Source organism: Canis lupus, chromosome 14, assembly GCF_003254725.2.
Source record: "Canis lupus dingo isolate Sandy chromosome 14, ASM325472v2, whole genome shotgun sequence".
Classification (NCBI taxonomy): Eukaryota; Metazoa; Chordata; class Mammalia; order Carnivora; family Canidae; genus Canis; species Canis lupus.
In genome coordinates, this window is record NC_064256.1 from 51803888 (window position 1) to 51817419 (window position 13532).

At 37.9% G+C, this 13532-nt stretch overlaps 1 protein-coding gene across 3 annotated transcripts in view; it reads left to right on the top strand.

Moving 5' to 3' along the window:
- The window catches only part of ZNF277 (zinc finger protein 277), a 108847-nt gene that overhangs the window by 44730 nt on the left and 50585 nt on the right, over positions 1 to 13532 (top strand). The window lies entirely within an intron of this gene.

A 13532-nucleotide genomic window follows, 5' to 3' on the forward strand; every position in this document is an offset into this window, starting at 1 on the left:
ACCTGAGGTTGTGAATCACCTATGGACCCAACATTCAGAACTTCAGCACTAATTAGATCTGCCCTGTCTGATATGACAGCCAATAATCACTTATAGCTATTTAAATTAAAATTAAACACAGTTAAAGTTCCCTAGTCTCACCATCCACATTTTCAGTGCTCAGGAGCAACATGTGGCTAATGGCTACCATATTGGACAGAGCAGATATAAAATATTTCCTTCATTTCAGAAGGTTGTGTTGGATAGCACTGGGTTAGATGTTTCTAAAACTATTCTACTTAAGAATCTTACCGTTATGTATATATGTATATGTGTTTGTGTAGAAATGCATGATTTGACAGCCTAAAACATACATGTTGTAAGAAAAATTGGTTGCCTTTAGGCACAAAATATACATCTTTTCCTGAAACATAAATATGTCATAAAGTAAGGCATCTAGCTAACCTCAGCTGGGCCTTCAGGACTTTTCTACTTTGATTTTTTTTTTTATCTTGTTGTATCTAAATTGCGTTTTCCATAGTAGTAGTTCTAAATTCTTCTACTCTTCCTTAAGCTCTTGCTTTTCAGTATGGTTGGAGACTTCATTTGTTCAGAAAACTGTGGCTATCATTCCTCAACTGCCCTTATCTCTGTATTAAAAATCTCATTGAGTTTTTTTTAATCATCATGTGCTACAGAAATAGCAAGGTGATGAAGAGAATGCAAAAGCCTCTGAATTTCAACAATATAATCAGAACCTAAGAGTAAATAGTTACAGAATGACATAATGCTTTCGAAGCATGGACTCTGTTCTCATACAATTTGATCATTTAGGTCTATGTTAGGGCCATAGAATGTGTATTTTTTTTTTAATTTTATTTATGATAGTCACATAGAGAGAGAGAGGCAGAGACACAGGCAGAGGGAGAAGCAGGCTCCATGCATCGGGAGCCCGACGTGGGACTCGATCCTGGGTCTCCAGGATCGCGCCCTGGGCCAAAGGCAGGCGCCAAACCGCTGCGCCACCCAGGGATCCCCGAATGTGTATTTTTAATTAATCCACAGGAACTTCTAATATACCTCAATGTAGATAATACCCATCCTTGAACTTACAGCCATACTTATAATTATCAGTACTAACAATAGGAGTTAACCTTTGCTGAGCCTTTGTTTCCATCATCCATGTGCTTTATATTAATTTCCTCTCTGGAGGGTATTATGCTGAGTGAAGTAAGTCAATTGGAGAAGGACAAACATTATATGTTCTCATTCATTTGGGGAATATAAATAATAGTGAAAGGGAATATAAAGGAAGGGAGAAGAAATGTGTGGGAAATATCAGAAAGGGAGACAGAACGTAAAGACTCCTAACTCTGGGAAATGAACTAGGGGTGGTAGAAGGGGAGGAGGGCGGGGGGTGGGAGTGAATGGGTGATGGGCACTGGGGGTTATTCTGTATGTTAGTAAATTGAACACCAATAAAAAATAAATTAAAAAAAATAAAAATAAATAAATAAAAATAAAAATAAAATAATTTCCTCAATGAGCCCTCATAACAACTCTATCAGTGATCATTATGATCAATCCATTTTATGGTGTGGAAACAGGCTACAAGAGGTCGACTAACTTGCCCAGGACTGGTTAGGAGTTAATGGGATCAAATGTACAGTATTTGTAAATATGTGTACATTGTTGAACAGCAGATCTCTAGAACTTTTTTACCTTGCATGATTGAAACTACACTCAACAAGTACTCCCACATTTTCCCATCCCCCAGCCCCTGACAAACATCATTGTACCTTCTGCTTGTATGAGTTCAACTACTTTAGGTGCTTCATATAAGGGGAATCATACAGTATTTGTCCTTTTGTGACTGGCTTACATTTTAAGTCTTCAGCCCATTTGGGGAAGATTTTTGTGTGTGCTCTAAGGAAAAAGAAATGATTTCTTTCTTTTGCATGTGAATATCCAGTTTACACAACAGTGATGTTCTTTAACAAATGAAACTGTCCTTTCCCATTGTGTAGTCTTAGCATCTTTGTCAAAGATCATTTGACAATATAGGTGTGGGTTTATTTCTAGGCTCTCTTGTTTTGTTCTCTGATCTCTCTCTATCTGTCTTTATGCCATTACAGTCCGTTTTGTTTACCGTAGCTTTGTAATATGTTTTGACTTGAGGAAGTGTGATGCCTGCAGCTTTGTTCCTCTTTATTCCTCAAGATTGTTTTGTTTTTTCAGAGTCCTTTGTGCTTCTATATGAATTTTAGGTAATTTAGGATTGTATCTATTTCTGCAAAAATCCCATTGGGATTTTGATAGAGATTACATGGAATTTGTAGATTGTTTTGGATAATGTGGACATCTTAACATTTTAAGTCTTCCAATTCATGAACACAGGCGGTCTTCCCAACTATTTGTATCTCAGTTTCTTTTATCACTGGTTTATAGTTTTCAGTGTACAAGTCTTTTGCCTTTTTGGTTAAATTTATTCCTAAGTATTTCACTCTTTTTTTTTTTTCTTTTTAAGATTTTGTTTGTAAGTTATCTATACACCTAACGTGGAGCTTGAATTCACCACCTCAAGATCTAAGAGTCACATGCTCTACTGCCTGAGCCAGCTACCTACCCTGTATTTTACTCTTTCTGATGCTTTTTTAAATGGAATCATTTCCTTTTCAGAAGATACATTGTTAGTGTATAGAAACAAACTGATTTTTGCCTGTTGATTTTGTAACATGCAACCTGCCTGCATTTATTAGTTATAAAGTGTCTTGTATGTGTGTAATCTACTGTATTCTAGACATAAGTCATCCTCAAACAGTTTTACATTTTTTTATGATTTGGACACCTTTTATTTCTTTTTTCCTGTCTAATTTCTCTTGTTAGAACTTCCAGTATTCTGTTGAATAGAAGTGGCAAGAATGAGCATCCTTGTCTTATTCCTGATTTTAGAGGGAAAGCTTTCAGTTTTTCACAGTTGAATATGACTTTTCATATATAGCATTTACTATGTTGGGGAAGTGTTCTTTTCCTAGTTTGTTGAGTGTTTTTATCATGAAAGGATGTTGAATTTGTCAGATCCTTTTTCTGCATCTATTGAGCTGATCATATGATTTTTATCTTTCATTCTGCTCATGTGATGTATCAGATTGATTTTTATTATTATTATTATTTTCTGAACCATCCTTGCATCCCAGAAATAAATCCCACTTGATTCTGGTGTATGATCATAATGCGCCATTGAATTTGGCTAGTATTTTGTTGAGGATTTTTGCATGTGTATTCATTGGGGATATTGGCTGGTAGTTTTCTGGTAATGTCTTTCTTTGGTTTTGGTATCAGGATAAACCTGGCCTCATAAAATGAGTTTGGGAGTATTCATTCCTCTGATGTTTTGGAGTTTGAGAGGGATTAGCACTAAATCTTTAAATTTTTGGTAGATTTCTTCTGTAAGATCATCTGTTCCTGGGCTTTTGCTTTGTTCAGAGTTTTTTATTACTGATTTAGTCTCTTTATAGGTCTATTCAGATTTTCTGTTTCTTCACAATTCAGTTTTGGCAGGTTGTATGTTTCTAGGAAATTACCCATTTCATCTAAGTCATCCAATTTGTTGGCATATAATTATTCATAGTAGTTTCTTATGATCCTTGTATTTCTGTGGTGTCAGTTATAATTTCCCCCTTTCATACCTGATTTTGAGTCTTTTTTCTTTTTTTCATAGTCTAACTGAAGGTTTGTCAATTTTTTTTATCTTTTCGAAAGACCAACTCTTAATTTTATTGATTTTTTGCTATTCTGTATTTCAATCTGTCCTAATCTTTATTATTTCCTTCCTTATGTTAACTTTAAGCTTAGTTCTTCTTTGAGTAGTTCCTTGATTTAGAGTTAGATTGTCTATGAAATCATTTTTTTTTAGATTTTACTTATTTATTCATGAGAGACGCACAGAAAGAGGCAGAGACATAGTCAGAGGGAGAAGCAGGCTCCCTGCAGGAGCCCAATGCAGGATCCAATTCCAGGACCCTGGGATCACGCCCTGAGCCGAAGGTAGATGCTTAACCACTGAGCCACCCAGGCATCCCGAGATCTTTCTTCTTCTTCTTTTTTTTTTTTTTAATTTTCTTTTTTAAGATTTTAGTTATTCATGAGAGACACACAGAGAGAGAGGCAGAGGAAGAAGTAGGCTCCATGCAGGGAACCCAATGCAGGACTCAATCCCGGGACCCCAGAATCAAGACCTGAGCCAAAGGCAGAGGCTGAGCCACCCAGGCATCCCAATCTTTCTTCTTTTTAACATAAGCACTTACCACACTATAAGCTTCCCTATTATGTTTTTTGTTGCATCCCCAAAGTTTGTTGTGTTTTCATTTTGTTAGGACTTATTTTGTGACCTAATATGTTACGTTACTTCCTTAATTAAAGACCTTCTGAATCTACTTGCAACTTCCAAATTAAATATAAATCTTTGAGCTAGCATTAAGAGCCATCATTATGTAACCCCTCTACCCTTGCAGCCTTTTCTTTTTTTTTATAATAAATTTTTTTTTATTGGTGTTCAATTTACCAACATACAGAATAACACCCAGTGCTCATCCCGTCAAGTGCCCCCCTCAGTGCCCATCACCCAATCACCCATTCACCCCCACCCCCCCGCCCTCCTCCCTTTCCACCACCCTTAGTTCGTTTCCCAGAGTTAGGAGTCTTTATGTTCTGTCTCCCTTTCTGATATTTCCCACACATTTCTTCTCCCTTCCCTTATATTCCCTTTCACTATTTATATTCCCCAAATGAATGAGACCATATAATGTTTGTCCTTCTCCAATTGATTTACTTCACTCAGCATAATACCCTCCAGTTCCATCCACGTTGAAGCAAATGGTGGGTATTTGTCGTTTCTAATGGCTGAGTAATATTCCATTGTATACATAAACCACATCTTCTTTAGCCTTTTCTTACTTAGACTGTAGCACCAATTGGACTATTTTAACTTTTTAACTGCCTGTATATATACTTGCTGGAATTCTTTACCATTTCAAATTTACCATTTCTTTACCATTTCAATTCTTTACCATTTCTTCCTCTATGAAGATTTTGCTTTATATCTCCTGGTTTGTGTTCTTTCTTCCCTTCCTATCCCTTAACTCTTGATTTATATGATGAACTTTTCATATATTGACTAGTATTATAATTACTTGTACAGTTGTCTCATATTTTCCTCTAGCAACTTCTTCAGGATAGGGATTTTACATTAATAATTGTTGCAGCTCTGATAGTGTCTAGCATATACTTTTGGCATAGTAAGCACTTGAGTTTAAAATGGTAAATTTAATAGAAATTTTTCATCTTAAATGTCAAGACTTAACAAAATGGCCAAATAAAAATTATACTTGCTTTATTTTTTTCTCTTAATTTCATCTTTCACAATCACATTGAGAAACTCATCAGATAACTTGCAGAAATTTTTCAGTGTGGGATGCCCGGGTAGCTCAGCAGTTGAGCATCTGCATTCAGCTCAGAGCATGAAGCTGGTCCTGGGATTGAGTCCCACATCGAGTCCCTGCTTGGAGCCTACTTCTCCCTCTATGTCTCTGCCCCTCTGTGTCTCTCATGAATAAATAAATAAAATCTTTAGAAAAATTTTCAGTGTTAGGGCACCTGGGTGGCTTAGTCAGTTAAGCATCCAACTCTTGATTTCTGTTCAGTATATGATCTCAGGATTGTGAGAACAAGCTGCATGTTGGGCCCTGTGCTGTGTGGAGCCTGCCTGAGATTCTCCCTCTCCTGCCCCCCCCTCCTCCCCTGCATGCAAGCGCGAGTGTGCTCTTGTGCGCTCTCTCTCTCTTTAAAAATAAATTTTAGTGTTAAAGAAAATTGGGGGTAAATGAATGCATTCATAGTCTCTGATTTTCTTTTTGTATGTTTCTTTCAAGCCCTGTACTTGTATGTGGGGTTTTTTTTTTTTTTTTTTTTGGTTTGTTTTGGGTTTTTTTAGGTTTTGTTTATTTATTTGGTAGAGAGACAGAAAGGGGCACCTGGGTGGCTTAGTCAGTTAAGCATCTGCCTTCGGCTCAGGTTGTGATTCCAGAGTCCTGGGATGGAGCCGTGCATTGGGCTCCCCAGCTCAGTGGGGAGTCTACTTCTCCCTCCCCTTCTCCCTGTACCCCCTGTCCCACTTATGCTCACTTTCTCACTTGCTTTTTTTCTCTTTCAGATAAATAAATTTAAAAAATCTTTTAAGAGTGAGAAAGCACAAGCCGGGGGAGGGATAGAGGAAAGTTAGTTAAACATAGATGTTAAACATCTGACTTCAGATGCTTAACTGACTGAGCCACCAGGCACCCCTGCCATATATTAAAGAACTGATTTTGATTTGCATGACACTTAGGTTGTATCTATTACTTTGCTTTATAGGGGATGTTGTAATAAAGTTTTCATAGCTTTTCACTTGTGTTAAATTCATTCCTTAAATTTCTAAGCACACGTTTATTAGGTTTAAGGGTTGAATGTGTTTATAACTATTTCCACACCAAAGGCCGTGGCAAACCTGCCATCTATAGTTGAGTGTACTAATTCAGCACAGCCTCATCAGCAGTATAGTGTCAAGATGTATAAAAACGCCCACTTAAGCTTATTTCCTCCTTGCCCATATTCCCCTACTCATAGTAGTTGTACAGTAAATCAATCCTTTTAATATTAGGCCTCAGTAATTTACAAAATGAATTATTAGCCCAAAAGTAGTTAAATAAGGGTCTTACATTCTTACTCTGAGCTTTAGAGATAGATTGTGGTTAAAAAGACCAGACCCAGTCTTCTCCATTTTTTTCAAATGCATGTATATGGAGCACACACTTAAAAATTAAGGAACTAACAAAAAGAGAGAGAAAAATTAAGGAACTAACTTATTCAGGAAGTAGATTTTTTTTTTTAAGTTAAGAGAGAAGTACCCTTAACTTAGAAAGAAAGTTACCTTCTTGGAGTTTAACTTTCACAATAAAACTAAGACATAATAAATGAGATTGAGTTGGCATTGGAGTCTTATGGAAAAGGATGATGTTTATTGAATTAAAAGCTTAGAGAAAAAGCCTGAAAATATCATCCAGTCTTGATAAAATACTAAAACAAGCTATCATCAAATAAATGACACTAATGTAAATAAAGAACATACGTAAAGGAAATGTTTGCTTTGGAAATTAGGAGTTTGTTTACACATTTTCTAAGTTAAAACTACAAAAATAAACAAAAATACCCTGCCCATCTTTATATTCCAAATTTTATGATTATCAATTAGATTATCAGAGTGTGATAGGAATAGCAACTAAACTTATTTGATCTGGGTTTACTATATCACCAAATTACTGCTTTTTTTTTTTTTCAAAGTTTTAGCAGTGTGATGGTAGTTTGCAAAGCAAAGTGTGGGTACTTAAAGGGGAACTTATGGGTCACGTGTTCTGTAGTTCCTCATGAAGGAATACTGAAAAACTTTTCATCAATTATTTGTTGATATGGGCTTTTATTTTCTCATTTGACTTAAGGGGGACAGAAACTTCAGAAGCTGCTTATTTTTCCTTCAAAGCACCAGCAGCTTTTATCTACTTGGCAGGAATGATACACGGTAAAGTCTAGGGTTGTCATTTTAGCACATCGAGGTATTATGAATTCATGACTGGTTTTGTTCCTAGATAGAACCTTACTACTAAAACATGATTGTGGATGAGCAGACTGACATCTTCTGGGAACTCTGACATGCAGAATTTCAGGCCTTTTTACCTCCTAGACCTACTCTGTTAATTCATGTCCTTCAAGAAGCACACACCAAGATGAGATTTGAAGTGTAAGAGATTTTGAGGGGAAGATACCAGAGGAGGGAAAAAGGAGAGAGTGCTGAGTGCTGGAGGAGGTACCAATGTAGGTCTGACCCCTGTGAAGGAGAGGGAAGGAAGGGTGGTGGAGTAGAATGTCAGACTATGGCACAGTTGTAAGTAAGTTTCTGACAAGCTGATGGGAATCCTCCAGCCAATGTCACATGTCAGTGAAATTCCATGGCTCACTCGAACAAGGCTGATTTCCTATTTCTGCTGCCTCTAATCATTTACTGAGAGCAGCCTGTGGAAGCTTGGCTTCAGTGCAAGTAGGATTTCAGAGCACAGCACCTGAGACTATCTTTCAATTATGCTCCTAGCAGCAGGAGATTAGATTGGCATGTTTCCCTGGCCACCAGACCTCCTGATTCAGGATCTGCATTTTAACAAAGCCTCCAGGTGAATTATAAGCACATTAAAACTTTGAGAAGCATGACTCTAGAATAATAATTTGGCCCTTTGGGATCTTACCCAGAGTCAATAAAATTGTTCACAATCAGTATAGGATCTCCTCAAAAATTCAGCTCTCTTGGGATGGTATTTTTTTACAGTTCATTTGAACAGAGTTGCTGTTCAAAGTGAGAACTAGAGCAGATAATTTGTTGTTGTTAATTTATAACAAATGTGTGAAGCAGATTTGGGGCCAAAGCAGACTTTCCAAGATGCTTTGCCTCTTTGCTGAAAGGAGCTAGATATAGTTTATTTCCTTTTGCCTTTTTGAGTTCAAGGTCCCTTTAGCAAAGAATTCTGTATTTATTTATTTATTTATTTATTTATTTATTTATTTATTTATTTATTTATTTATTTTTACCATGTGGTAAGTTGTAGCTATGATTCTTATAGTGGCAGCTAGAAATAAACAATGTGTTAGACATTATCTTACTGAATTATCTCTACTGACCCAGTGCTTAATATTTGAGAAGCTCTCTCCATAGGACAGAATACAGTGCCAGGTAAGCTTTGTCACAGGCCCTGTTCCTTGTTTACAGACGTCCATGTGTTCAAGATACCCATACTCTCATGTATAATCAAAATGTCCACAGTCATGTGGAATCATCCTTTGAACCATTGATCCCAAAACTTCAGTCTAGGGACAACTGCTTGGCAAAGTCTATAATAAAGTCTTGAAATCATTACTTTTAAAAAGCCCTCCAAGTGATGAAATGCAAACAGATTTGGAAACCACTGCTCTAAAGTAAAATACATCCTTGAGATGCATGCCTTTCCCATAAAAACATCCTCTGATGGAGTGGTATAATTTACTCTGCGTTCCAAATGCCACTTGTCTCTGTCTACTGGACAGAATGCATGAAAAATTGTAAAAGAACTTAGAAATTCCTAATTAAACATAACATACTTCTATTATTCTCAATAATACTTTTTTATCTTAGAATGTAGTGTAATTTTTACATCATTCTTTATTATCAGTGGGCTCATTATACCAAGGCCCATAGACCTAAAGATCTGGATATAATTATTCTAGACTACTCTCATTCTGGGTTAGAGAAAGTTCCCCTAAAGATAGACAGCCACAGGTGTTTCCTGAAATAAGGCTTAACTAGAACCTGAGTTAAAGGTACAACTCCAGTTTTGAGTATCTCTGATCTTATTCATTCTTTTAGGCAATTATAAAATACCATCTATGTTTCAAGCACTCTATAGTCTATACCAGAGATAGGAAAATAAGATTTAGTCCTTAACCTTGAGGAGTTCCCATACTACCCTAGAGACACTTATTACAACAGATATATTTACTATTATTGGACATGCAGAGATGGAGTGAGTCAAGCCTTCAAGAGGAGTGGGTGGAAGGGTGCTGGAAACCAAGAAAATAACACTAACGCATCACATGAGACTAGTCACTGCTGCCCTTGTCCAGCAGCCATGCCAGGAATATCTAACTTTGGAGCCGATCATCTGCACTCATCTAAAGCTTAACTCATTATCCATTCCTCCAGAACAAAAAACCTGCTTCTCTACATACATTCCTAGATTGGTGACTGGTACCCCTCATTTATACTGCCTCCCCAGCCAGAAACTCTGAAGGCATCCTATTCGTCGTCTTCACTCCCTGTGGCCAGCCAGTAATCAGGGAACTATCAATTCAATCTCTGCAGCTTCTCCTCTGTCACCTCTAAGTGCTACTAACATTCCTGCCTTCATCCTGGATGCTGCAGTAATCTCCCAACTGGCCAATCTCATCATCTTGAGACTTGCCTCTTTCTAATCTACTCTCCCTATATCGGTTCAAATATAGGAGTGGCTCTACTGACTGCCTCAGTGTTAATGTATAGGGTAAGAGTGCTAAGGCTTAAGCCAGACTTGGATTAAGATCCTGGCTCCACCATTTACTAGCTGTCTAGAGCAAGGCATTTAGCCTCTCAGTGTCTTGGTTTCCTCAACTGTCAAGTAGTGAAGGAAATGGAATCTCTGTCCGAGGGTTATTGTGAGGACTGATTGGATTAATACTATACATATAAAGTTAATACTGAACATATAAAGTGCTTAACAGTGTCTAGCACAAAATGAACCCACAGTGGTGGTGACAGCCATGGTGCAGTAACCTAGTGTACATACCAGGTAAATAAAGACAACCAGGACTCATCTGGCCATCCAGGAATTAAAAGTCTGAAGTGGGGAAAGAAAAACAAATAGGTAAATTACTTATTTTGATCAATGCTGTTGTAAATTTGAACGTGATGCTAAATGATTAAGGAGTCAGAGAGAACACTAAAATCTTGTCCAAAATGTTCTATTAACATTTCTATTTTTCTGGGAGTGCCTGGGTGGCTCATTTGGTTGAGCATCCAAGTCTTGGTGTTGGCTCAGGTCATAACCTCAGGGTCATGATATCAAGCCCCAGGTGGGGCTCCACTTTCAGCATGGAGTCTGCTTAAAGTTTCTCTCTCCCTCTCTGCCCCTCCTCCCTGTACACACACTCGCTATCTCCCTCTCTCAAATAAATATCTTCAAAAAATTTTTTCTGGATTACATAGTACCTTGAGTTCCCAAAACAACTTAGTACCCCCTAAACCACAAGTTCCTCATACATGAAATTTGTATAGTTATGATTTTGTTCCTGTATGCCTTTACCGTAACCATAAGGGTTTGGTTCTAGTGTGTGTGAACATTTAGTTTCATTCTCTTAGGAATAATTTGAAGAAAGAGAACTGTGCATTGAACATACAAAAAGGAGGAGAAATGAACCACAGAATATTAGAGAGTTTGTAGTGAAACCCCAGAAAAGGGGATCCCTGGGTGGCACAGCGGTTTAGCGCCTGCCTTTGGCCCAGGGCGCGATCCTGGAGACCCGGGATCGAATCCTACGTCAGGCTCCCGGTGCATGAAGCCTGCTTCTCCCTCTGCCTGTGTCTCTGCCTCTCTCTCTTTCTCTCTCTGTATGACTATCATAAATAAATTAAAACAAAAAAAAAGAAACCCCAGAAAAGCATACCGACAATGACAGAGACCAACTGTACCCAGTGGCTCTTGGAGGATGTGGACTACTGAGTTTTTTTGGTGAAAGTAGTACCAGGGAGACTTCAGGACTCTGTAATCAGGGCAGATTACACAGAAATTAAGTGTGGCTTGTAAATACATAGGAATTCAAAATAGTACCGAATCGACACATTAAAGAAAAACACATTTGGGGAAATACCTTTTGGAACTGGAGGCAGAATAATGTAGTATTTGAACTTAGGCTTAACTTACTTATTTAGGCCCCTTGATTTAACTTTCCTAAGTCTCAGCAGTCTCATCTGGAAGACTTTCTCTTAGTAATAGTACTAACTGGGAAAGGTAGCTGTGATTGAGCAAGTGCCTTGAAGCCCTTTGCTGGTAATTTACAAATATCAAATACCTAGTAATGTTTGTTCTTGCTATTGGTGATGGCTAATACTGTTTTTTTGTTTTTTGTTTTTTTTTTTTTTGAAGTCAGGAAAAATGAATTCAGATACATACATCATTCAGATTTGGGGAGAAGAGGGATCCCTGGGTGGCGCAGCGGTTTAGCGCCTGCCTTTGGCCCAGGGCGTGATCCTGGAGACCCAGGATCGAATCCCACGTCAGGCTCCTGGTGCACGGAGCCTGCTTCTTCCTCTGCCTGTGTCTCTGCCTGTCTCTCTCACTGTGTGTCTATCATAAATAAATTAAAAAAAAAAAAATTTAAAAAAAAAAAAAAAAAAAAAAAAAAAGATTTGGGGAGAAGAGTGTAGGACAGTACCTGTTATTTTCTAGATGGCAGGCAATGTTTACCAAAGGTACCTTTACTTAGAATATATGTTGTCTTTTGTTCTAGTAAATGTAAAATATAGATTCATAAGAGTATTGCCTCTCTTCCCCCATCCTGTTTTTAACATGAGGGTTTAATTTCCCACAGAATTTTTTCTTAAGATTTTATTTATTTATTCATGAGAGATACAGAGAGAGAGAGAGGCAGAGACCCAGGCAGAGGGAAAAGCAGGCTCCATGCAGGGAGCCCGAAGTGGGACTCAATCCTGGGACCTCGGGATCACACCCTGAGCCAAAGGCAGATGCTCAACCGCTGAGCCACCCAGGCATCTCGAATTTCCCACAGAATTTAACCTACAAGTGAAAAACTATAGAATTCCTTGGTTCCATTGTATAATTTAATGAATGTAAAAGTTGATAACACATCACTTTTGTTAATAGTGCTTCTAGAAGTGCTTGTGTATTTTAAATATTCTCTCCCTTGTCATATATAATCTATCTCACCTTTTCTGGTATTAAATAATTTTATGGGGCAGCCCCGGTGGCGCAGCGGTTTAGCGCTGCCTGCAGCCCCGGGTGTGATCCTAGAGACCCAGGATCGAGTCCCACATCAGGCTCCCTACATGGAGCCTGCTTCTCCCTCTGCCTGTCTCTGCCTCTCTCTTCGCTCTCTCTGAATGAATAAATAAATAAATCTTTAAAAAATAAATAAATAAATAAATAAATAAATAAATAAATAAATTTATTTTATGGAACTAAGATAAAAGTTTAATTCAGCATACTTTAATATGAGCAGAGTATTATGAGCGATGTACTAGAGGACATGTCCTTTGGGACACTTTCTCACTCCAGCTCAGTTACATGACTCTCCTGTCCCCATGTTCCCACAAACCCTATACTTTCTATCTCTCTTTATCCTTTCAATTTATTTGTGCTGTCAAGCAGGTTGCAGGCACCTTAGCCTTGATAATAAGGACCCTGTTACGCAACATTAAGCAGAAAAGACTAGCACTCAGTAGCTACTCAGCTGGTTTTTGTGGAGTGAATGAATGCTTATCCAGTGTTGAGGCCATGGTCAGCAGCACCCCAGTGACTGATTGCATGAACTAGGCAATTAAGAAGGTCTTTAGAAATGAGGTAAGGTAAGATTAAAACAAGAAATAAAGTTAGTAGGAAGCTAATTCCAAAGACTTTTCTGTGGAATACCTGTCTTTTTTTTTTTTTTTAAGATTTATTTATTTTATTTTAGAGAATGAAAAAGAGACAATGGAGGGGAGGGGCTGGAGGTATAGGGAGAGATAGTCTTAAGCTGACTCCACACTGAGCCCAGATTGAGACTTGGGACTTGACCTTACGACCTTGAGATCATGACCCAGAGATCTGGACCTGTGCTGACACCGAAAGGTGAACACTTAACCTACTGCACCACCCAGACACCCCAGAATAGCTGTCTTTCTTTATGAA